Source organism: Gallus gallus, chromosome 1 (genome assembly GCF_016699485.2).
Source record: "Gallus gallus isolate bGalGal1 chromosome 1, bGalGal1.mat.broiler.GRCg7b, whole genome shotgun sequence".
Taxonomy (NCBI): Eukaryota; Metazoa; Chordata; class Aves; order Galliformes; family Phasianidae; genus Gallus; species Gallus gallus.
Genome location: NC_052532.1, coordinates 82,783,530 through 82,806,015, shown reverse-complemented (window position 1 = coordinate 82,806,015; position 22,486 = coordinate 82,783,530). Strand labels below are relative to the sequence as shown.

At 40.0% G+C, this 22,486-nt stretch overlaps 1 protein-coding gene across 44 annotated transcripts in view; it reads right to left on the bottom strand.

The window, feature by feature from the left end:
- ZBTB20 (zinc finger and BTB domain containing 20) overlaps positions 1–22,486 on the bottom strand; it is a 477,629-nt gene that overhangs the window by 183,871 nt on the left and 271,272 nt on the right. For 33 of the 44 annotated variants that reach the window (XM_046905147.1, XM_046905118.1, XM_040646200.2 and 30 more), the window contains one exon: positions 5,527–5,631. The exons of 7 other annotated variants lie outside the window; for them this stretch is intronic. The gene's annotated coding sequence lies outside the window, so the exon portion shown is untranslated. Of the gene's footprint in view, positions 1–5,526; positions 5,637–22,486 lie in introns of all 44 variants that reach the window. 4 more of the 44 variants (XM_046905128.1, XM_046905117.1, XM_046905124.1 and 1 more) reach the window with 1 other exon arrangement.

Below are 22,486 nucleotides of genomic sequence, written 5' to 3'. Positions count from 1 at the left end.
TTCTCATTTTGATCTCTAAAGTTTTAAATACCTGAAACTCATAACAAAGCTTTGTCTCCATGTTACACCAAAGCATTTCCACAGCTCCTGACATGGAAAGAAACGCTGAATTTCATACCCTTCTGCTGTTTACTTCCATGCCACACTGTAGCTGCACAGCTGTGCTGCCTCTTCCAAGGCTGGGAGTGGAACCCATGGCTTCCATACTCCAGACCTTTTGCTCCTTGCTAGCCAGAACTCCATTCATCATTCACTACAATATGAGTTTTCATGCTTCAGTAAATGACCAAACCCCAAGACTGCCGTTTTTTTGCTGTTTCGTTTAGCCATGCCATAATGCTAATGCTTTAAAATACTAGCTGCTGAAATAGTCATAAATGCCATTCTGCAGTTACTGACCCACGCAGGTACACAACTGCCTGTTCTAAGGATTTGACATTAACGCATCCAATTTTTGTTCAGCCTATATTTTAGTGCTCTGTGTAGCCATGACAAGGAAATGTTTCTCTATACTTTTCCATTACCTGTTATGCTTTACACTAATAAAAACAGTGGATATTATTTATTTGTCTGGCTGACTGACAAAGCCAGGCATCAAAGCATCATTCTGGTGTCACATACTTCAACACTCTAATCTTTCAGAACTTGTAAAGCAATCTCTTACGGCGCTTTGTGGGCTGTGAGATCACCCTGACAAACTGTGATAATGTTGGCAATCTCCGAATGGGTGTTCATTTGCAATCTTACTACAGAGGAATTGCTACACTTCCAAATTTGAGGGCTTGATATAATCTGTCTCCACAAAGCTGTCAGGGTCTATTGTAAGGTGGTCTGTGACCCAGGGATTTATGGGGTTAACATCTATCTCCAGTGCAACTTCACTGTAAGCAGTGGAATTACCTAGAGTATGATTTCACCTATTTTTGCATTTTTTCTCTTTATGCAAAATAGCCCTTATTTGTATGTACATAGAAAAAGTACAAACAGCACCTAGTAACAATATCTGAGTTCGGTGAGGGGAACTGTTCCTAAACACCATGACCTCTCGCATGCAGTTCAAATTAGACCCCCTGCTCCCTTCAACACACTCTGTGGCTGAGAAAAGAGGCAAATGTCAGGTCAAGCGACACAGCTATTGCCATCATCTCTTCCGTTTCATATGCTCCCAGTACTGGCAGTCTCTGGGCTGCCGTCCACAGGATATCCACAATTATGGCTCAGATTGAGGGAGGGGTAGAGAAACGATGGTGCTCTGCCAAGTGTGTCAGAACCTGAACTTGATCCATTTTCATATTAAAGCTGGGGACTGTGGGACAACACCATGTTCTCTATAATCCGTCTGAGGAAAGGAAAATAAATTATCACCGCAAAAAAAGTCAGAGTTAGAGCAGACCTAACATAAATAACTATTTTATATTTGCCTCTGAACTTTAACCAAAGAAATATGCTGTCTTGATGCTGAAGGAAGATTTTTAGCATGCCATAGGATGGTTAAGTACCACGAAAAAAAGTGAGACAGAGAGTCTGTCTTTATCATATTTATGAGGGTCACAAAACTGCTAGAGAGGTAATTTAATTTGGAAATTACTTAGGAGTCTTTTATAAAAGCAGGGAATGCGGGATGGAAATAGAAAACTAAAAAAAAGTGCATCCAGTGTTTCAAAATACATTCTAGGCACAATAGCCTTTCCCTGCTATCATCCCCTGAGGCAAATTTACCAGCTCTGCCGCTCCTCGCAGTTAACAGAGGATGTTCCTCGAATCCTGCTCTGGATGCTGGCTGCCCACTGCAGCCCTGCCACATTTGGACAAAAACCCATGATGGGGTACAGACGTCCCTCATCTGTGCAGTGCTGGTGCACAGCCTTAACCTTAAGCATTGGTTTGAATACTCTGCTGAATTAACATTAGGATATTTTGCTGCCTTTAGTGCATTTTTACCAAAGGAGTTCCCTTCCTTGGATTATTCTATATAATCATAACATAAATTATTAAAGATTTACTGTGCATAATTTTATCCCCATTTAAACTATTTTCTGCATTTTATTCTCTATGGAAAAGGAAACTTAATGTCATTTTCCAAGCTCAAGAATAAGTACCTCACTGCAGTGTTACTGGAGACTTCTTAAAATCCATATAAGTTCCAAACTTGTATTTGGCCCTAAATTACAGCAGACTACCTTCTGCTCTTGTTAGTAAATTGCCGGCTGTTTTCACAAGGATCTGCACACTCTCACGTCTCCTTTGCTCTTCAGAAAAGTGAGTACAGCCTTGGAAGAAAAAGGGAGATGTTTTAATGCGTGTATTATCTTAGTGAAGTCAGTAGACTGAGTAGATACGAAAATGGGGTGGCATAAGAAGCCAACCAAAGGATCCAGGGGCTTCAAAAGGTTGATGCTAATGCTTCAGATGGGGCAGTCCTGAAATGGTATGGAAAATGGTATGTGCTTTTCCTTCCTACAACACACTGATTGGTACACAATGTTTTTACTCTAGAATAAGCAGGAATTGGTGAGTAGACTTGTATACCAGTTATTATTTGACTCTTTTCTACAGTAATCTTTATTTTTACAAAAGGAAAAGCTAGTGCCATTTGAGAAGCATTTGCTAACCACAGTTGAATTACAACATTTCTCCTAATTATTTATGTTTTCAAATATTTTTAATACTGACAATAAGTCGCTATATACCCAAAATTATTTTAAAAATAAAGAAAACAAACTATCACTGGTAGCTCAGTATTTATAGAGGGAAATCAACAAAAACATATTAAATTTACCATAAACAAGAGGTTTTATACCATGACAGCAAATTTTAATGTAATTCATTTGTCATATAAATTATGTCCATGGGGAGGTCGTGTGAAATTAATTAGGTCAGAGAGAGAAGGAAAACAAATCAAAAACTTCTCCAAATTCCAAATAATAGGTTTTAAAGATAGCTGTATCAAAAATATCATTGGAAAGTTCTTCCCTACTCTGCCTCTCTTTTTCTTTCCCAGACACCAAAATCACCAGACAGAGAATCATCTTTGCCTACCAAGATAAAGGAAATTGTATGGGTCCAAGTATACAACATTTCTGAAGTGAAGAGCTTTGCATGCAGCTCTGTCTTTCCAAACTATAAACTCCCTGCAAGAGTTCTGAAATATAATTTAGTGAAGACATTCATTGCGTCTGTGTGGCTTTTAAGCACAAAGCTGCAATTGCAAAATCTGGGCATGAACCATTCATCACACAACACAGAAAAGCAAAGGGCAAGAAGGCAGAGAAAAACAATAAGAATTATAGATGAATTTTAATTCCGCTCAAACTCATCCTAAAATCAAAACTCTGAAGTTGTGTCTGTCCATGAGTTTCTCTGGAGTTTATATAAAAAGAATTTACCCTTGTACTTTTCCAGTGCCACTCTAGCTTCATTTAGTGAAAGAAACAAGACTTAGCTTTTTTCACTTGTCTCAACGCAGCTCACTGAATTGGAGGTGTTGATACATATACAGAAAATCTAGCGTATTTTCTGATCCTATTCTGAGCACAGATCAGATTTTTCTCTTACTGCAGCCTGCGCAACGTTCTGGGAAGACTGGAGTAATAAGGACGCAATAGGAAGATGACAAAATGCAGGGGAGTAACAAACAGCTGGTGGTGCTTGATCATAGTTGACATTAACATACCATGCACTAGTGGATAACTCCAAAGTGCAGATTTCATCTGGATCATGTGAGGGCATGAGATCACATTGCTGCCAGTCCTTCCATGTTTTAATGATAGCAGTGGGGGACACAAGATACCGAATAAGGTATGCAGTTTGCTAGTATGAAGTCAAAGCATCAAAACATTTTCAAAATCTGCACCAGAAAGAATGAATTTATAATGGATCTATGCTTTATGTTTTGAGGTGGCAGAGTTCTCGATCTTGTAGGAAGTTCCTAAAGCTCAATTTACTACATTGTCAAATATTGCCTAGGGGAACAATCTGACTTACAGCATCTTTATGACTGGTGATGAAAGAATCCTGCTTCACTTTTAGATCCCAAGTTTGGCTCAAGATAGTGCAGCAGAGAACAGAACATCTTTTATTTTATGCTGGATGTTCACAGTGTTCCCCTTCAGCACAGAATTAGGTTTTACTACATGGCATTCTCAAAGAGTTCACTGTTGATTAGAATTCACACCTTTAGATTTTGGGGATATACTTCACATCCTTCATTATTACTGCTGTTGAAGATATGTATTACAGTGTCCTCTTATCATTGTAGCATCTGTAATGGAAATCTTTAGAAAAATTGGAAAAAAAACGTATTTAACCAGGTTTCAGAACTTCTTATTCAGCTTTGGAAGGGCTTCAGAGCACGGTAACCACATTAATTGGATATAATATGGACAGCCAAGGGTAGCCCTGTTACTATGCAGCTTCTGCTGTTGTCATGTTGTTTCAAAACACTTTTCATGTTTTAACCAGTCATAAACACATACGAAACCATTGCATGACACTGGACAACACTGCAGATCCATGGGAAATAACTGCTGCACAAGCATGGAGCAATCTGCACAAATATAAATAACGTGGCCCAAGTCAGTTCTAAATTACACTTATGTGAATTCATGGAAGTCAACTAGTACAACTAGCAGAACAGAATAGATAAGAGGATACAAAAATATAAAATATGGTACTGCTGTACAGTTATCCTTGGGCCAAAGCCTGTCAATCTGCCATCATTTACATTCTCCCACTTTCTCAGTATGGCTTTACAGGAAATAAGAAAAATAAGAATATCTGGTATTTCTAGTTTTATCACGCACTGGAGGACACACGTCCAAGAACATATGGACATAAATGTGTCAGTATCCTACATCACTTTTATTTCAAAAATGTTATTAATTTTTGTGGGTGGAGTCCAACATTTTAATGCCATATTAACAAACAGTGGCTGCTTTTGCAATGCACGGTTCAGAAGGAGCATTTGTATAGCACTCCAAGGATAACATTTTAACTGAATTTGAAATGATTTTCTGAATTGTAGTGCTCTCAAAAGATACGTATTACTATTACTTACAGAGTATTTCACAGCTTTCATTTTCACAGTTTCACCATACACCTCACTTCTGACCACCAGGATATGAAGCAGATCTGGACCCTCCGTACACAGAACTTAAAATGAATCTCCTTTCATATTACCATGTACAGAATATTACTGCAGGATTGGTACTTTCAGTATTAGTCTCAATTATATGAGAGATGAATGCTACTCCAGTCAAAAAGCAAGACCAAGACAGTAGAAGCATTTATCTGTCTAACAACCTGAATTTCAATCCAAACATTCCCAATCAACTTAGCTCCTTTACCAAAATTACGGGTACAGAGAGATACTGTGGTTGTTTGCCACACAAATGTTCCAAGTGGATACAGCGAAAATCGAATTGCCAAAGGGCTTTTCAGCAGTGAATTAACAGGTGGTTTGGCATTGAAATTTCTACCTGTTAGTGGTTTTCATCTTTTGTTTCAAGACAGAAAATGGGATGATACCTTTCAAAGCTGCATCTCAAGCAGACTGCACGAAGAGCAAGGTTTCATTCCAACCAAATCTCTCTCTCTCTCTCTTGCAAAGTTGAGGAAAACTGCCAACCACTGCTGCTCTTGCCATCAACACGCCATGTAGATGTTAAGAAAAGGCAAAGTAAAGGGAGAGGAAAAAAAAAGAAGGAAAAATATAAGTTTTACATAAACAACAAACTGTACATAATGATTACATTTGAGGACAACAAAATAAAAAGCACTGGCTTCAATACGGGGAAATAAACAAATACACTAAACCTTGGAATAGCTTAAGCTGAGATTTACTGGATATAGAGAATATTTATCTAAATTCAGCTTCAAACGATACAATATTTTGAAAACATATGATAAACCTAAAGGGACAACATTAGAGAAACCTACCTATTGTAGCATCAAATGCACTACACTATTACTCATAAAGCGGGTTAAGTCCCTCCAACAAAAACCCTGTAACGCAGTATAAGCACTTACAACATATGTTCTTGCCTGCAAATAGCCCAGGGTGCTAGAGGTGGGGTTTGTTTTTTGTTTTTTGTTTTTTAAAGCCTTCTACATGGGCCTAACGCTGCCTTTGTTGAAGGTAGTGTTAACATGCATCAAATGCAGTGGGAATCAAATGTGGTTAGCTGCATACTTTGAAAAATCACAGCCAATATGTTCATCTGATGCCATCATTCTCTGAGGACAAGTGTAGGCTATGGAATAACACAAATAATAAGGAACAGTAGTCTCAAGTAAGCTTTTCAGAATCAAGGAAGCTTGTTTCATTTCAGGAGCACTTTCTTAATGGACAATTGGGAATGTGTATCTTCAAAACAGTAGTCAAGAATAAGTAAAAGACTGCCAAGATAACCTTACAGTGATAGAAGTTTCAATACCTTTTCATTAAAAAAAAAAAAAAAGAAAATTCTTCAATGCAACTCTCAGCAACCATTAAGAGAACAGTAGCCAGTGAAATATGCTCCTTGGATTAATGCAAGAAGTCCGTACCCCTCCACTAACAGTAAATGTAATATGAATGATAAGAATGGCTTCAACACATTTGCTACTAGTCAAAATGGGTTCACATTCACCAGTACACAGAAAAGTAGAATCCTAATGATCAGCAAGATCTTTTGTTTTGCTCCAGTAAAACTGTTCTAGAAATCTGAATATACCAAGTTAGCTACAGAACATGAGAATTGCATGATTAAATTGCATTAAGTTACCTATACTAATAAAACAAAGGATCAGAGTTGAAAAGAAAACAGCACTGTCTTATCATGGGGATGTAATCACTGCGGGTGGGAGCAAAAACTCCTAAGCTGGGAAGTGAAAACCAAAGTGGGTCTTTTTTTCTCCATGAGAAAGTGCTTCTAGAAAAATCCACCTGAGATAACTAACATGGAAATTTTCTGTAGACTAGCTAGAAAAAAGAGCCTTCCAGAATGGGCAGCTGGGAAATACTTGTTTTGACTTTTCTTGGGTAAAAGTTATTCCCAAGGAAATTTCATATTTCAGGAAAAAGAATTTCTGCTGAAAAATCATTCAAATGGAAAATGCCTGGCCACGTCTACAAAAGCCAGGACCGCTGTCCTCAGCCAGGGAAAGAAGTATGCCAAAACCAGTGGACTGGGTAAGTCCCAGGCTCTGGTTCTGGTTCTGCCACGATCTTCTTACACAATCCTGCGCAAACTGCTTCCACTCCCTGTGATGCTGTATCTTCTTCAGCCTTTCTGTTATGGAATCACAAGATATCCTGAGTTGGAAGTGACCTACAAAGATCACAGAGTCCAATTCCTGGCCCCACACAGCACCATGCAAAATTCAAACCCTGTGTCTGATAACAATGGCCAAACACTCCTTGAACTTCAGCACTCAGTGCCATGCCCACAGCCCTGGGCAGCCTGTTCCATGCCATCCACCCTCTGGTGCAGACCCTTCCCTAACCCCCAGCTGCCCCTCCCCTGACACAGCTCCATGCCGTTCCCTCGGGCCCTGTTGCTGACACACAGAGCAGAGCTCAACGCTGCCCCTCTGCTCCCTTTGAGGAGCTGCAGCCGCCATGAGGACTTCCCTCAGCTCCACTGCTCTGCTCTGAGCACACCACAGGACCTCATCTGCCCCTCATACATTTTGCCCTCCAGACCTGTCCCCATCTTCCCGGACCTCCTTTTGACACTCTCTAGTAGTTTTATGTCTTGATGTTGTGGCAACTAAGCCCACAACAGTGCTCGAGGTGAGGCTACACAGCACAGAGTGGTACAATCCCTTTCCACTCTTGGCTGTGCACCCTTCACGACAGGAACCATCTCTCACTATATGTTTTCCTGCACAATATAACACGTTTAAGGACTTTGAGCACCGCAGTAACAACAGTATTTTCCTTCCTATATCAGCTAGTTCCTTATACCGAGAAAAATGCAACCTATGGCTGCAACACGCTGCTAATCAAACACTACTGTATGCCATGGGGATGCAGGGGGATGTCTTTTCATCATAGAACTAATCAGATTTAATACACACAGAATCAGACAACTGTATAGCCCAGTCTTGTGATCTGTGTTCCAAGCTGCCAGAAATAAGGCAGGAAAGAAGGGGGGCCATCTCCTGTGTCCTTAATGAAAGAAGAAGAGAGATGACTGGACTAAGAGCTGATGAGGTTACAAGGCAACAGCAGTGCCATGAGTTGTTTGGGCTTAAAGCCAGATGTCTTGTATTTCCTTTGATTGTTTCTAAATAATTAATGGAATTAATTTAATCATGTGACCCCCTCCGCCTTTTTTTTTTTTTTCTTTTTCTTTTTCTTAAGTATTTGGCTCTATGTACTAACACTTAATATAAAAGAGAAAAAAGAGATTGTCTATAGCATACTGAATATTGATGCTGTGTGTTTAGACTGTATCAACAGCAGGTACTCATATCCACAAGACAGTATATCTACAACACACACACTGTTTGCATGAAATAGATCAAGCAGTAGCCTTCATGCTCCATCCATAAACCAGCTCATCTATGGCATATGGGCACTGCATGTTTGAAGTAGTAAAATAGAGGGTACAGTTTTCTCTCCGCCCACACTAAGATGAACCTGCCACTACTATTTCACGTAACATTTTCTGGCAAGCTCCCAGTTTTCAGTCATGCTGGTTTGTTTGAAAGAAACACTCAGAGGAGACTCGGCTCGTCTAGCTGTTCGAACAAACAAAATAATCACATATCTTGAGCTAATGGTCCAAGGCTTAATGAAGTTCATAGAAAAGAGGCTACATATGATGTGAATGTTCCCTTCTGACTTATTCAGATCAGTCACCGCTGTTTGTAAAAGGAAATGGATTATGAGGATAGTAAATAGCCCTGTGCACTGGTCTAGACAAGCTTTTGCTTGGTACAGGAGTAGTAGGTACACAAAGAAAACTGCAACCACTGACAGTAAGAATTCCACTTTTCGACATTTTTCTACACTAAGGCACTGACTGTAACTGCCGGAGAAAGTGTGCTCCTGTATCTCTCTTGTTGAAGGTTCAAGACTCAGAGGCACAATAATACTACATGAATATTTTGAACATTAGGGTTAGACTAATAATGTAGGACTGCCAAAATATAACAGCAGAAATCCTGAACAAATGAAGAATAAAGGTAGCTCCCTACTCCCTACATGCACATGCACTAAGTAAAAATATTTGTCTATTCTCCTATCTGCTTCTACAGCATACTCTCAGCTCCTTCATGCAATTCTCCAGCTCCACTTGTCTTATCTACTCTTTCTTCCTACCACATTTCAAGTTACCTTGAATCACATGGCACCAATCACCAGATAGTTTTAAATGTGGCAGCTATAAGGCAACGGAAGTGAGAAAGAAATCTGACAACTTGGGTCTCACTCTTGCTTTGTCCAGCAATGCCCCTGATTTTTGGAGGTAAGGACACAGCATCTTCACAGATGTCAAGAAAAAAATCCAGAAACATGCACAGAGAGGACCTAGGAGTCAGCTAGGAGTATAAGTGGAAAGTTGGAGGGTGCTTGGATAATCCTACTTTCTTATACTTTAACCCTAGCTCCCTATTTGGTAGTCAGTGGATCAGTCACCAGTACTAGTGTTTTCTACAGTTAAAATTCTTCAGTCATGAGAAGTGAATGCTAAAGAACTCTCCATCAAAAAGCCTGGCCATAATCTTCAAGAACTTTGCAGGCAAGGCCAAGCAACTCTACAGGCATCTTTCTCCATCGTTAACTCAGGGAGCCAGTTGGATTCATTGGCAGAAATTAATTTCATTATAGGAAGATCACAAGGGCCATATGCCTTAGCCTCTCAACTGGAACTGAGGCAGCACCAAAAACTGCATCAGACCCAACCATTGTAAAGAACTTCAGCTGGAGAGAGCATCATCACTACCAGAACCCAGGCTACAGCACTGCAGAGTGCTCTGTGGATGACAGCTCACGCTGAGGGGCACTACATCAAGAAAACAGCAAGATGAGTGAGACTGACCACACTGAGCAGCCAGTACCTTACTCTGTCCTATAAGCCTTTCTCTAAAATGGTTATGAGGTTGTATATCAGCACACAAAAATGCAGAAAAAAAAAAATGGAAAAGAAAGAACATTGGTTAAAAAAAGAACACAAACAGCAACATACACAGAAACTTAGACTCCTTCAGTTTCTACCAGCTACATATAACACACACAGAAGTAACAAGTACCTGATACTAGAGTACCCTCTCCTTGAAAGTCAGTCACAGATAAACAGGCATTGGGTTTTGCATTCAATGAAGCTGTTTCAAGATAGGAATGATCACGTAGGAAAAAGCTAAATTATTTGCAAGGTAGAAACACTGGAAATAGTAAACAGTATAGTTGGTATTTGCATCTCAATACTTCACAAACAACCCCTGTATTTGCTTGTTTTTCAGCATTCTGGGAGAGAGGATGTGTTAGAGTTAGATGATGACATTTTTCCTGTGGCACCAAGGTTCTCTGAAAGTGACTACATATCACACTTTGCTGAGAATGCACCTTTTGTTCCTTCTGCTTTATTTCCCTTTAATGATAGCTTTGCAGAGAATCCCATTTGTAAGTAGCTCAAATAAATGCAAATTTTATCTTGTAAGCAATACCTTCCAAAATATTACTACAACTGAAAATAAAAAATGAAGAGCTAAAAAGCGCTGAGTCTTCCCCAGTGACCCCATCTCCCCATGGTACTGGACTGCTTACCATTACTGTATATGGAGTACCACTCAGGGTACTTGGCATTATAAATATGTACTGTATTGAAAATATACACTCCAAGTCCCCAGGGTCCGACGTTCTAGTTAGAATTAGACTTGTTTGAGTAGCTGACCAAACTGTGAACACTGAAAGGAAGAAAGCAACACCTAGGAGTTTTATAAAATGGGGTAGCTATTTGTTCGTGTTAGATACATTTCAATTAAAGTAGGCTTTGTTTCAAAACAAAGTCAGAAATCTTGTTTAGACAAAAAAGACAAAAGTGTTTGGCTTTACAAATTTTTTATTTTTTTTTCTCAGCTTAGGCTTGGCTAACTTGTATCTGAGGCAAGAAGATTTTGGCACAGAAAACATTACGTTCAATAATTTTACCCAAATCTAAATCTAAGGGCTAAACTACAAGTCCACCAGCTCCTGACTTCTCTAGGGCTATTTCTGATGGCCTTCCTTCTAGTGTAGAAGTGCAAACCAGCCCTGGCCATAGTCTTCTATAATATTCATTCTACATGGGAGGAGACAGTATGGGTCAGATACACACAGCAGTGAATAAGCTCACTTGACCAATGCAAATAAGTTTGACCAGGGAAGAAGGGGATTTGCTTTCTGCTTTTGGTTCAGCCCCAGCTGGTGCATCCAAGGTGAGTCATTTCATTTCTTTATGGTTGTCTGTCTGTCCATCCTTCACCTCTAAGCAAATCTAAGCATTAGATACACCTCCTGAAGTGTGTCTGAATGGCATCTAACATAATAGATTGCTTATCTTAACTGGATTCTGCATGATTTATTATAATATAAATAACTGCTTGACTGCAATCAAATCTCTTTTTAATGCCAGTAGTTGCACTTGCATATACTTAGTGGCCCATCATGGGACCATCATTTTCTTTTTTAATTAATTACTTATTAATAGAGGTAAAATATGAATGGACGGCAAGTCTAGATTTTTCCTGTTTCATCAGTTCCAGTGGTAAAAGAAAGCATCTCATTTACTGCTACCAGGAACCAATGGGGACATGTAATGAATGAAGTCTGAAACCCTCGATCCCCTCGGCACTTTATGTCCCCATTATTTGGGGATAAATCCATTCAGCCCCTCACGTAGGGCAAGACAGGTGGCTTTAAAACTGCTTGGTGAAATGCCAAGCAGGTAACCTCTACATTCTCGTGAGGTTTGGCCACAATACTGCAACTGGTATGAATGGGGAATGCAAGCTCCTAATGCAGTCCTAGGGCATGTATGTAAAGAGGTAGAAGCAGTCTGTGAGGCTGGAAGAAAGAGGTCAGAGTGCCTCTGCTTTGGAGACTCCGTACCTCTTTTAGGGCCCACATGCTTACCCAGAAGGTGACTAGAATTTCTTAGAAAATAAATAATCATCTAGAAACTAATGCAAAATGACGAACTCTTCAACTTTGATGTGCAGTGCTGAGGGCTGGGGGTGGGGAGGTTTTTCAGAGCATACGGGGCTGTCACAGACAATAAAGTCAGTCACGTTTTTAAAACACTGGGGACAGAGTTGAAAATGTGCCCCATTATGTCATGAGATGTACTCCCTGGTTACAAAAGGTGCGTGGGTTACTGTGAGCTCGTGTGCTAATTTGCTGAGACCGTAAAAGGCAGAACAAAGTGCAGACTGAGAAAGAATAGCTGCGTGATCGTATTTGTTGTATGGGCCCGGTTCTGTGCACCTCAGGTATCCTGGAGTACAATTTCTCTCCATCCTTCCGACTACTGCTCTTTAACAGGCAAAAACACACTGCTGCCATCTCACAGCCTGCTCGTCTGTGAGGCTGAGTCTCATCCACAGCCTCCTGCAAGGGGACCACTAAAGCCTTCCAGGCCCTGCTGCTCGGCATCAACACGATTGTGCTCTGTCCAAGGGCCACATCTGCAGTCAGCGATTCCCGCCCGCACGCTAATGCCCCTGCTTCCCCTCCATGCCATGCTAAAGAAGCAATTATTATAATTAAAAATAAATCCTTCTCTCTGTTGATTGTACTTACTGGCCATTGCTGCCATCTAGCCAGAAGCATCACCAATATTAACGGAAGCCTTCAGCCTGTTTATTTTCCCTTTGCTGCTGGCCTGAAGCAGGGATAAATGCCTCCCTTGTTACTCACTACCTCACTGGAGAGATTTGTAAACTTTCACAGAGGTTTCCTTTTATTTTTTCAACAGGTGACAAAATACTGTATGAGTGCAGGTGCTCTGGGGACACAAACAGGAAAATGGAGATCAGATGCAGCTGTAGCTGAAGAAGGGGAAAATTCAAGAAAAAGACAGCAGATAAGAGAATGCTAAAAAGAGCAAAGAAATGTTTGAGAAGGGGTAGTTAAATATATATATATATATTTTGCTGACTTACTCCTGCAAGGTAGTTCCGGCAGAATAATTTTGTCTATTTTGTTATCATGCCAAATTTTGGCAGGTGTTACTGGGGGAAGGTTGGAAGTTTATTGAAAAAAGTTTCTAGATGTTATTGGAAAGGGATTAAGAAGCTGTTGACTCAAGCTAGCATTGAAGGATGTGCTGAAGGTCACAGCTGAGGGGCACTGACTGGTGTTACTGGACATGGTAAAGAAGGAATGATAAGGATGTGATTTCGAAGTGCTCCCAAGTTCATATTCATTCTTCAAAGAATTTGTTCCTGAAATTTGGTCATGGATGTATTCCTACTGGAGGGCTCACTCTGCAGCCATCCTTTCATCTCCTTTTGGTATATATGGCATGAGATACGAATGAAAAAGAATATTACAAAAAGGATATTTAGAAACATTCAGATGGAGATTCATGGACTGCTTTCTGCCTAAACTTCAGCTATCAGAAGCCAACTTAAATTCACAGACACTGTAGGCACTCACATCTCCAGACAGCACAGTTTCAGAGCCCCAACCACAGCGACATCACAAGCAAAAGGTGGCAAACAATGGGCAAAGAGAAAATAATTGTGAATGCATCATAAAAGGCACCGATCACTCTCTGATCATAATATTCAATAAAATAAAAGAGGGGAGGGGAGGAGTACAATGAATATTTGTGAATCAAAATTTCTTTTACTGTGCTCACCACACAGGGAAAAAAGAAAAAGCTGTATTTTGCTTCCCTGATTTTTTCCACTAAACAGGGAGGTTTCATGGGTATTCTAGAGTAATATTCAGCTGTGAATCCAATTTATGCAGTGGGATAGGATTAAAAAAGGAACAGAAGGTCTGGATTCTGAACCTGCTCTAACAGCTTTGATTTGAATACAACCCAAGTCTTGAAATGGCTTGTTTTCCACTTCTGGTTTGGAGCTGGTTGAAATATTGCCACAGTAGCACTTCCTGTAAAATTTTTGTCCAAGATTCTCATTATTTGGAATTAAACTCTAAAGATTTTGGCACCGTGAAATCCAAACAAAACTCCATTCCTGACTCAACTGGCCCAGGAGTCAACTCAAGCTTAATCTGGTCCTGGGTCCAAATCCAGCTTCAGCCCATTTCCACTGTTATATAGATTATGCCATAATACCACCTCCAGCTTCGGGATTTATAATGCCTCCTTGCAGGATGCATATTTGTGTGTAAATACATAAATCATATCAGATAAACAAAGGAGGCATGCCAGAAAACAGGAGGGGAGGGAAGAGGAGAGATACCTACCAAGCAGTTTGTCTCTAAAGTGTTGCCAGTTGTGAAAGGACTTGACGTGCTAATATCCGCTCACTCAGACTCTTACAGACATGCTAAGAGCGTGACGGCTGGCAGGCAGTGCATTTAAGTGCTGTTACTGAGGCCCCCAAATATTGACAGAGTGCCAGACTCTGAGAAACTATTGATGTATGCAGCCGGCCGCTGCTCCAGACACCTCTCAGACAGAGTCTTTAAATGTCACAGATTAATGAATTTTCATGAAATGGAGAATGAGAGAAAGAATTAAAAAAAAAAAATATCCCACAGCACCAACATGAAAGCATCTTTTATCCCTACACAAAATTCTGCCCTCAAGCCTCAAGATTCCTAATAGATTGTAACAGATCGTAAGTCAGCAGTAGATGCAGGGTCGAGGAGGCGACACCCTCGAGATCATGCAGAGCATCCTCAAACAAAGCCAAAATGAGAGATGATCGTTCTCAGAAAAAAAAGAAAAAAAGGAAAAAAAAAAAGAGTCATGAGGCACTTAGATCTTTTCTGTTTAACCAAACCCATAAGTCACGCAGTTTAAGGGGTAGAACTGCTTAAGTGGTTCATATTTTGAGGCACAAATGGGGCCAAACTGTAAAGGAGGGATGTTGAAGGACTCTAATGCTACAGTCATTCTGATACTACTTGGACCCTCTCCTTGTACTTGACAGTGTTCTTGATCTTATCCAAGAAGTGGCAAACTTAAGACAGAACATCCTCGTGTCATCAGATAAACCAAGTATGCTGATTATTTATCTTTTTTCATTTACATCAGTGAACTCAAATATGTATGAAAGAGCTTCAAATATCATTAAACTGTAATAATGCAAAATGCAGTTGGAGAATAAATGACAAATCTATGCATAAGACATCGCTTAAAAAGGAAGGAGGTGAAGGGATGATGTATGCAAAGGTATAAACGGGCCATTTATAGGCAGCTCTTGAAAATATGGTTTTGGTAAGCCTCTCTGCATACAGCCACTGGGAACCATATGCCATTTGTTTCATTGCCCTTGGGCAATTGATTCCTACAAGGCTTAGCTGCCCACTGTGCAGGCCAGCATGCTGTGGTGTGGGAGTACTATGGAGCAGGAGCCATGCACAACACAGCCTTGATGTCTGGGGTCAGCTCAGTGAGGTAGGCCACAAATGTGCTGCAAAGGGTCCTTCCGCTTCAGCAGCTGAGCAGGAGGACCCTGTGGTTTTCCACTTACATTTTTGCTGCAGAACAGTCAACATTCTTCCCTCCTCCCCCCAAGGTTTTTGTAAGTACCCTCTGTCTCTGACCATACAAGCCTTTGCTGACCCCAGCAGCTATAAAATAAGCACAAGGAATGTTCAAGAGGAGCTTGTTTTGTCAGGCAGGTTATTTGGGACTACCATCGCCAAAGCAAATAAATAGGAATTAAAAAAACAATCAAAAGATGAAGTCAATATTCAGACTGCAAATGAGTACGGGGACTCTGAAGCTAAGCTCCAGCTCCTAACAACATAGAAAGCTTTAAGTTTTGAAAGCCATCAGACTCCTGCAGGTTGGCACTCATGGCAATCAACTGCACCCTAGACTACAACACCCAGCCATTAGTATTACCCGCTCTGGTCACCACCTAAAGCAGATCTTCCCTACCATCACACATCTCACAATGGCCAGTTTTGCAGGAGGCTCTCCAACCTGTTATCCACTCTACAAATGATTTGGAGGAAGTAGCAAGCAGTCATCCTCTGCAGATCAGGCAAAGCACACGTGCATGTAAGAGTGGGTGACACAAATGACTGATTTAAGTATATGAGAAGGCAAAATGTCAAAGGCTTTCTATTCTGAGAACAATCTGTAGACAAACAAAGGAAAAAAAATCAATATAGATTTTTACACTGGGAACTATTTTACACATCATGGCAAACTTACTATTAAAGGTTTTTAAGGTTTCTAAAGAGTCTGTCTAACATTACAGCCCCTTCTGGCTACCTCTCTCTTCACATACACTCCTTTTCCATTCTCCTTTCTTCCTCTCCTGTTTTAAAAAGTAAATGAGGAGCCGTCACAAAGCACTGACCCAGTCATTCACTCAGCCCAGTAGCTCACCTTCAGCAAAAGCCAGCACTGTCTGTAGAAATCTGTCTCTTTTCTGGAAGAATTGAAATAGCAATCTAATGCTTTTAGAACGCAAAATTTGAAGTGAATGTGTTGGAAAGAGAGCAAGTGGGGCAACTGTCTAACTTACTGCAGGAATGGACACGGTTTTTTTTAATGAGGTTTTGGCATTTTAACTAAATGAAGGGATCGAGTTAGACATAACAAAGTCACATGACTTGTCTGAAGTTATGCAACGTGCTTCTCTCCCTGTACAGCTAAGTCTCGTTGTCCCTGTTTTCTTTGTATGCTATGCATGTTAACAACAGCCATTTTGGTCCCATAAATTCAGTGTTATCTCCAAGACAAAGGTGGGAAGAAATCTGGAAGAAGTGGAAGTATTAAAGATTACATAAAATATGATTAATAATATATGCACGCAAAATATCAATTGAAAATGAAATAATAGATAAAAGACATTACACAATCACAATTATTACATTTGAAAGGGTCCTTGAAAATTTCTTGAATTCAAATTTCTTCATTTAGTTTAGGAGAGTATCAAAGGCCACCTCCTTGTTCTAATCTAGTCTCTTTGATTGTCTCCTTACACTTTCTATCCATTAATTCATTGTAATCATTTCTGATTACTGTTGTCTAACTTTCATCCTCTTCTTTCCTTAATGTGTGTGCACACATCACAGACCGCAACCAGCTTGCATGCACCCCTGCTTGTTAAAAGTCCCACCTCTTCTGCTGACTTACTGCTCTCCTAATCAAAAGGGCAGGAGGAAACAGACAGAATTCATTCTTCTACCTCTCCCCTTCTCTCTCCCTCTCTTTTTTCAAATGGCATAAATGTCAACTTTCTAAAAGGATGTTTGGCATAGCTGAGTTCAGTCATGTAATGTACAAAGTCGGCATGATCAAAAGGTTGCAGGGCTGCCCACTGCTAAAGAAGAAGAAAAAAAAGGAAACAGGGATATCTTCTGAAGTGTGAAAGAATGCATGAGCCAACTGTTGCCACTGGAAACACCATGTCTATTAGTAGCAGCAGTGGGTCTGAAACAAGAAAGCACAGGTCCAGATTCTAACTTTTTCTAAATTCAGAGCTGTTTTGATCTGATTTTCCTCCTTTAAAAAACAAAACAAAAAACACTCAGGGATCTACACGGCTATGGAACTGAAAACTTTTATTCTCTGCACTGTTACACACAAAAGACTATACCTATGTCGAAATATAGCAGTTGTTTTTACAGGTGAAGCAGCAAATCAGAACACGGGTTCACATATCAAAAATACAGCCTCTCTGGTGGCTTTGTACTGCTACCTCTCACCACACGATGTTCGTTCTCATTCTATCCACTGTTGAAAAAGAGCACAGATTATTCTTCCCTTCCACACAACTAAGATTGTTTTGATTTCACGTGGAAACTGGTTTGCAACAGTAGGGTGCTTCATGATTGCTAAACACACGCTCACATATTCCTCTACAATTCTGATGCAATGCATGTGATTCTATTCAGCCATCGTATTTGCTCCACTCTGCTAAGTCCTGTGAAGATTTTCACATTTTCTTACCAAATGTCAGCATTAGAGAACACTACAACTATGTCACTGACACTCGCAAAACACCTGAACTCAGTGGCCTACAAGCTGGTGGTCCAAATATTCAGTATTAATAATCTCTCTGTGAGCTGAGACTCAGTTTTCTTGCCAAAAGATAACCCAAAAAATGTAGGCAGAAAAGCTCATTTTCGATATCCATTTAATAGAAAAATCTTAATTATAGATAGCTTTCAGTCCCAGAACAGTAGACAGGAACTTGAGATTAATTCCCCCTATGACAAAGTATGTGAACAATAACCAGAATTTGTAATCAATACCCAGAGGAGAGAACATCCAAATTGTAACGGGGATTTGGGATTCATCCCCAGAGGATGTAATATATGATTTGGAACAGGTAGACTGAGATTAATTTTTGATTATGAAATATTTGAACAGCAATTTTCAACTTCTAATGAAGAGAGGATGTGGACACCACAATTAATACAATTTCTAAGTCTCTCCATCATATTTCAAGACATAAATGACAGATCACAAACAGCTGTTCAGCTTGTACACAAGTTAATGTGGGAGTGCCACCTAAAGGAAAGTGCACAAGGATGGGGCTCTGGAGAGAGGCAGGCAAAGATACAACTTGCAGTTTCTTCACTTCTAACAAAACTTGCTTATTGAGAATTCTGCGTTAGAAGTAATTATTCTGTGTATCCTGACTTTAGGAGGATAATTATAAGTCAGAAAATATCAGAATGAAAATACAAGGCTTTTCTCTCGCACAGGGAAAAACTGTAAAGGAGAAGGAATTATTGCTCTGAAGGAAAAATTCAAAATAAGAGTGTGCAACTCAAAATACATAGAATTTCAGCATGTCCTGAAGGAGAATACGATCCAAGTTTCTAAAGTTCTTTAGAATGTAATAAAGGCACAAGTTATTTACCTAGAATAAAGATGATAACGAGAGAGCTGTGAATCTTATCCTTTTCTGTTAGCTTCTCTGAAATAATTTTCTTTGTTTTCCTCACAGACGAATGAGTAATTTTAATGATTATGAGCTACATCTGTGGCCATGTAAGACAAGGCAAATTTAATCTATCTGCATATTTTGTAATTTTTAACTTAATGCAGCCAACCGATGCTTCAGGGTGGCATGCTGATCATTTCAGGGGCAGAAAGAACCTGGCCTTCATGTCCAATGTTGCTCGGTTGGGAAGATGCAGTATCCAGAGAGAAAACGCCTTCCCCTGAAGTAACCTTCAGATGCAGGACTAATGATAAGATGAACCAACAACCTGTTTTATGCTCAATAAACACCTTATTCCTAATTTATCTTTCTAATCTTATAAAATACTTTAAGAGCTGCTTAGGATTTCTGAAATCGGAGATTTTGCTCTTTCATTTTAGTCCTCTTGTATAAAACTTTTGGAATTTTCTCTCAAAACAGACAAGCCAGCTGGGGTTCTTTGTGGGGCTACCTCTCTCCCCTAAACCCTAAGATTCATGTCAGCCCATGGATCATTTCCTAACCCTCCAAAATTATCTATAAGTATGCTGTCTCTGCCAGACCCTATTAATCATAAACTTCTTCTCATTTCATTTCAGTATTAAACTCATCTTGTTCAAATCTCTAATTTTCCACACTGACAGAGGAGTTCTCTATACATCATTCAGCTCTATTTCCTAGATACGTTCAGAATTACAAAATTCATTCAAGCCCATCTGATCTCTTCTCACTAAACTTTCTGCCTTCCACTGACTGACAGAGAAGAATTAGCCTTCCTCCTGTCAAGTATACATCTTTCCTCACAAAAGTATGCCAAAACACATCTAAATACAGCCAGTGACTCAGTGTGCCCTTGTACTTGTGTTGTTTGCTCTACAGAGCAGTCAATTTGAAGAAGCAGCAAGTCCCTCTGATATAATATCAAACAGACTACTAGCATTTCTGGAGTAAAAGCAGCTGTAGCATTCTCCACACCACAGTATACTGCACACTGAAAGCACCAATATGGATGAAGTGGCCTTGTTTGCTCCACTCCTCGTGAAAGCAGGAAGTCTCACAATGAAGCCATGCTCGGGAATGACACTGCTGAGCCTAATACATCACGGGTTATTTTAAATCATTAAAAAGTAACAATTGCCAACCACAATTATCCTCAGCGATCCTATCTAATATTAAACCCAGATGCAGATTTCATCGGGAAGAATGAGTATGTCAGATACTCTCTCTTCTTTCCTCGCTGCAGCAAAGTCATCCATCTCATTTCTAACCCAGTCCCACAGCTTCTCTCCAGTTTTATAAAGAAACTGCAGAACTGTGCCAGCAAAACAAATGATGATGTGGCTGTAACAGGCAAACAGAAGATGGGACCAAAAGAGCACTCAAACCACTCGCTGGTCTTTTTGGTGAGCCAGGAATTCAGCAGAAACACTGATGCCTCCTCCAGAAGCTCTACGGCATGAGAAGTTCAGTGCTGCACATATGGAAAAAGTCCATTTTTCTCCCGTCTAAGACCTTGGGCTCCAAAGGATGCTCCTTCCCCATGACACAACTCAGAGACCTGCAGAGCTCACTGCTCCCACATTCCCATAAAGACTACATCAGCTCTCTGGCAAGTTAACCGAAGTAGCTACAACACAGGGCTTGGGGTCAGGTGGACTCCATCATGGTGTCAGATAAGTTAGTTTGCCAATTTCTGCCTCAATATCCCCAGACGTGAATTACTTTTTGCTGCCTACCAGTACAGAGGATGATAGCTTTAGAAATGCTCCACATTAGACAGACGGATCGACGTTTCATTTTAAAGAACAGTCGACGCTATTACACTTTTGCAGATTTGAAAGCAAACAGACTCTGTAGCAGTATTTCTTGACTAAAAACCTGTAGAAGAAATTAAGTTACAGTCTTTTGCAATCAGAATCTGGAAGGGTGTCCCATTGTAATATTTTCAAAGAGAAGTTGTGCATGCAGTATGTATGTGCATATGGTGTTTATGAATTGTTTTTTAACTTTAGATATTTTATTCATTTTTCCACATGGTACAAGTAGAACACACATCTTTGTTGGACAGACACCAATACAGTAACATAGCTTTAGATTTCAGGCACTTGAGATTCAGTGGGACAAAAGGCTACCCTATCTTCACACTAGGACATCACGTCCCAAAATTAGGACACATGCCATCAGGCAGTCAATATCTCACTGAAGATATGCAGCCTTCAATACATTCTCTTATACTAAACAAAAGAAACTGTAACCACTTCCAGTTATTCCATACAGAGATAAGGACCATGAGAACTCTAAGTCTTGGCATCCAACATCCTATTTTGATTTCACTGTATTGTGGGATTTGCTGTTATCCACAGTTTGTGGACTTCATTTTTTTTCTCACAGCTAGCATGATTACATAATGAGGTTCAGAAGCCAGTAAAGTGGAAGGAGCAAAGTAAAGTGGAAGGAGAAATGGCACAAAAAGACCCGGCTAGTTTTTGACACAAGCAGAAAAAACAGGGATGCTACTGATACCTGCACCCGTGATCCCCACAGTCAGCAACATGGAAATCAAAATTCGCTTCCCCCATTCACACCACGTTACAGGGTGCTGTCACAGACCTGTGAAGAATATTCAGCGTGTTCTCCAGATTAGCGATCTATCCAAACTAAGAAATGTAGTTTATTGCTCAAACACAGATGAAATGCAAGTGTGAACAGCTTCCCCTCAGACCAGGAAAGTTTTCCCTGCTACTGCTGACTGCCATGGCTAATAGCTATACAAACCTTGCTTATTTACTTTCCACGCTGCTGTGTCACTGTGAGCCATACCACTGTCACAGGAATCACAGGGTGGTGGCTCTTAAGTGGGAGAGGCAGTGGTTTAATTGATTTTCCAGAAAAAAAAACAGATAGCCAGCTTCAGAATCAAAATAAAGTTTTCTTTATGAAGAATGGAAATACTAACGTTATGACCATATGCTTTATATAATTTCACATGGTGAGCCATCATTCTGTTAAATGAAATGTAAGAATGGCCAGGCCAGTAGACCCAGCTGAAACCAAGACACCAGTTCAGAGAATAGAAATAAATACAATTTCTATTCTCAGTGGCAATTTGACACCTATTTTGCACCCCAAGGTCTAAGAAACACTGAGTACAAAAAATACTTATTTTCTCACTATCTGAAAATAAGAAAGAAAAAGAAGAGGACAAGGGAAAGGAAGATTAAAATTTACATGAACTTGATACACTTCAGTTTTCAGATGTTGAAATTAAAATGCCTACGCTGGCATATAAGGCAGACAGTCCTAATGATTCTCATCCAGAGCCCTGCTGAAAGTCTTTTCCTGTGCCTGGCTTAGACTTGAGGTTTCTTGACAAGCTATAATGAACAGTTAACCTCACTTTGCCGATAAAACTCAAACACTCTCTGAC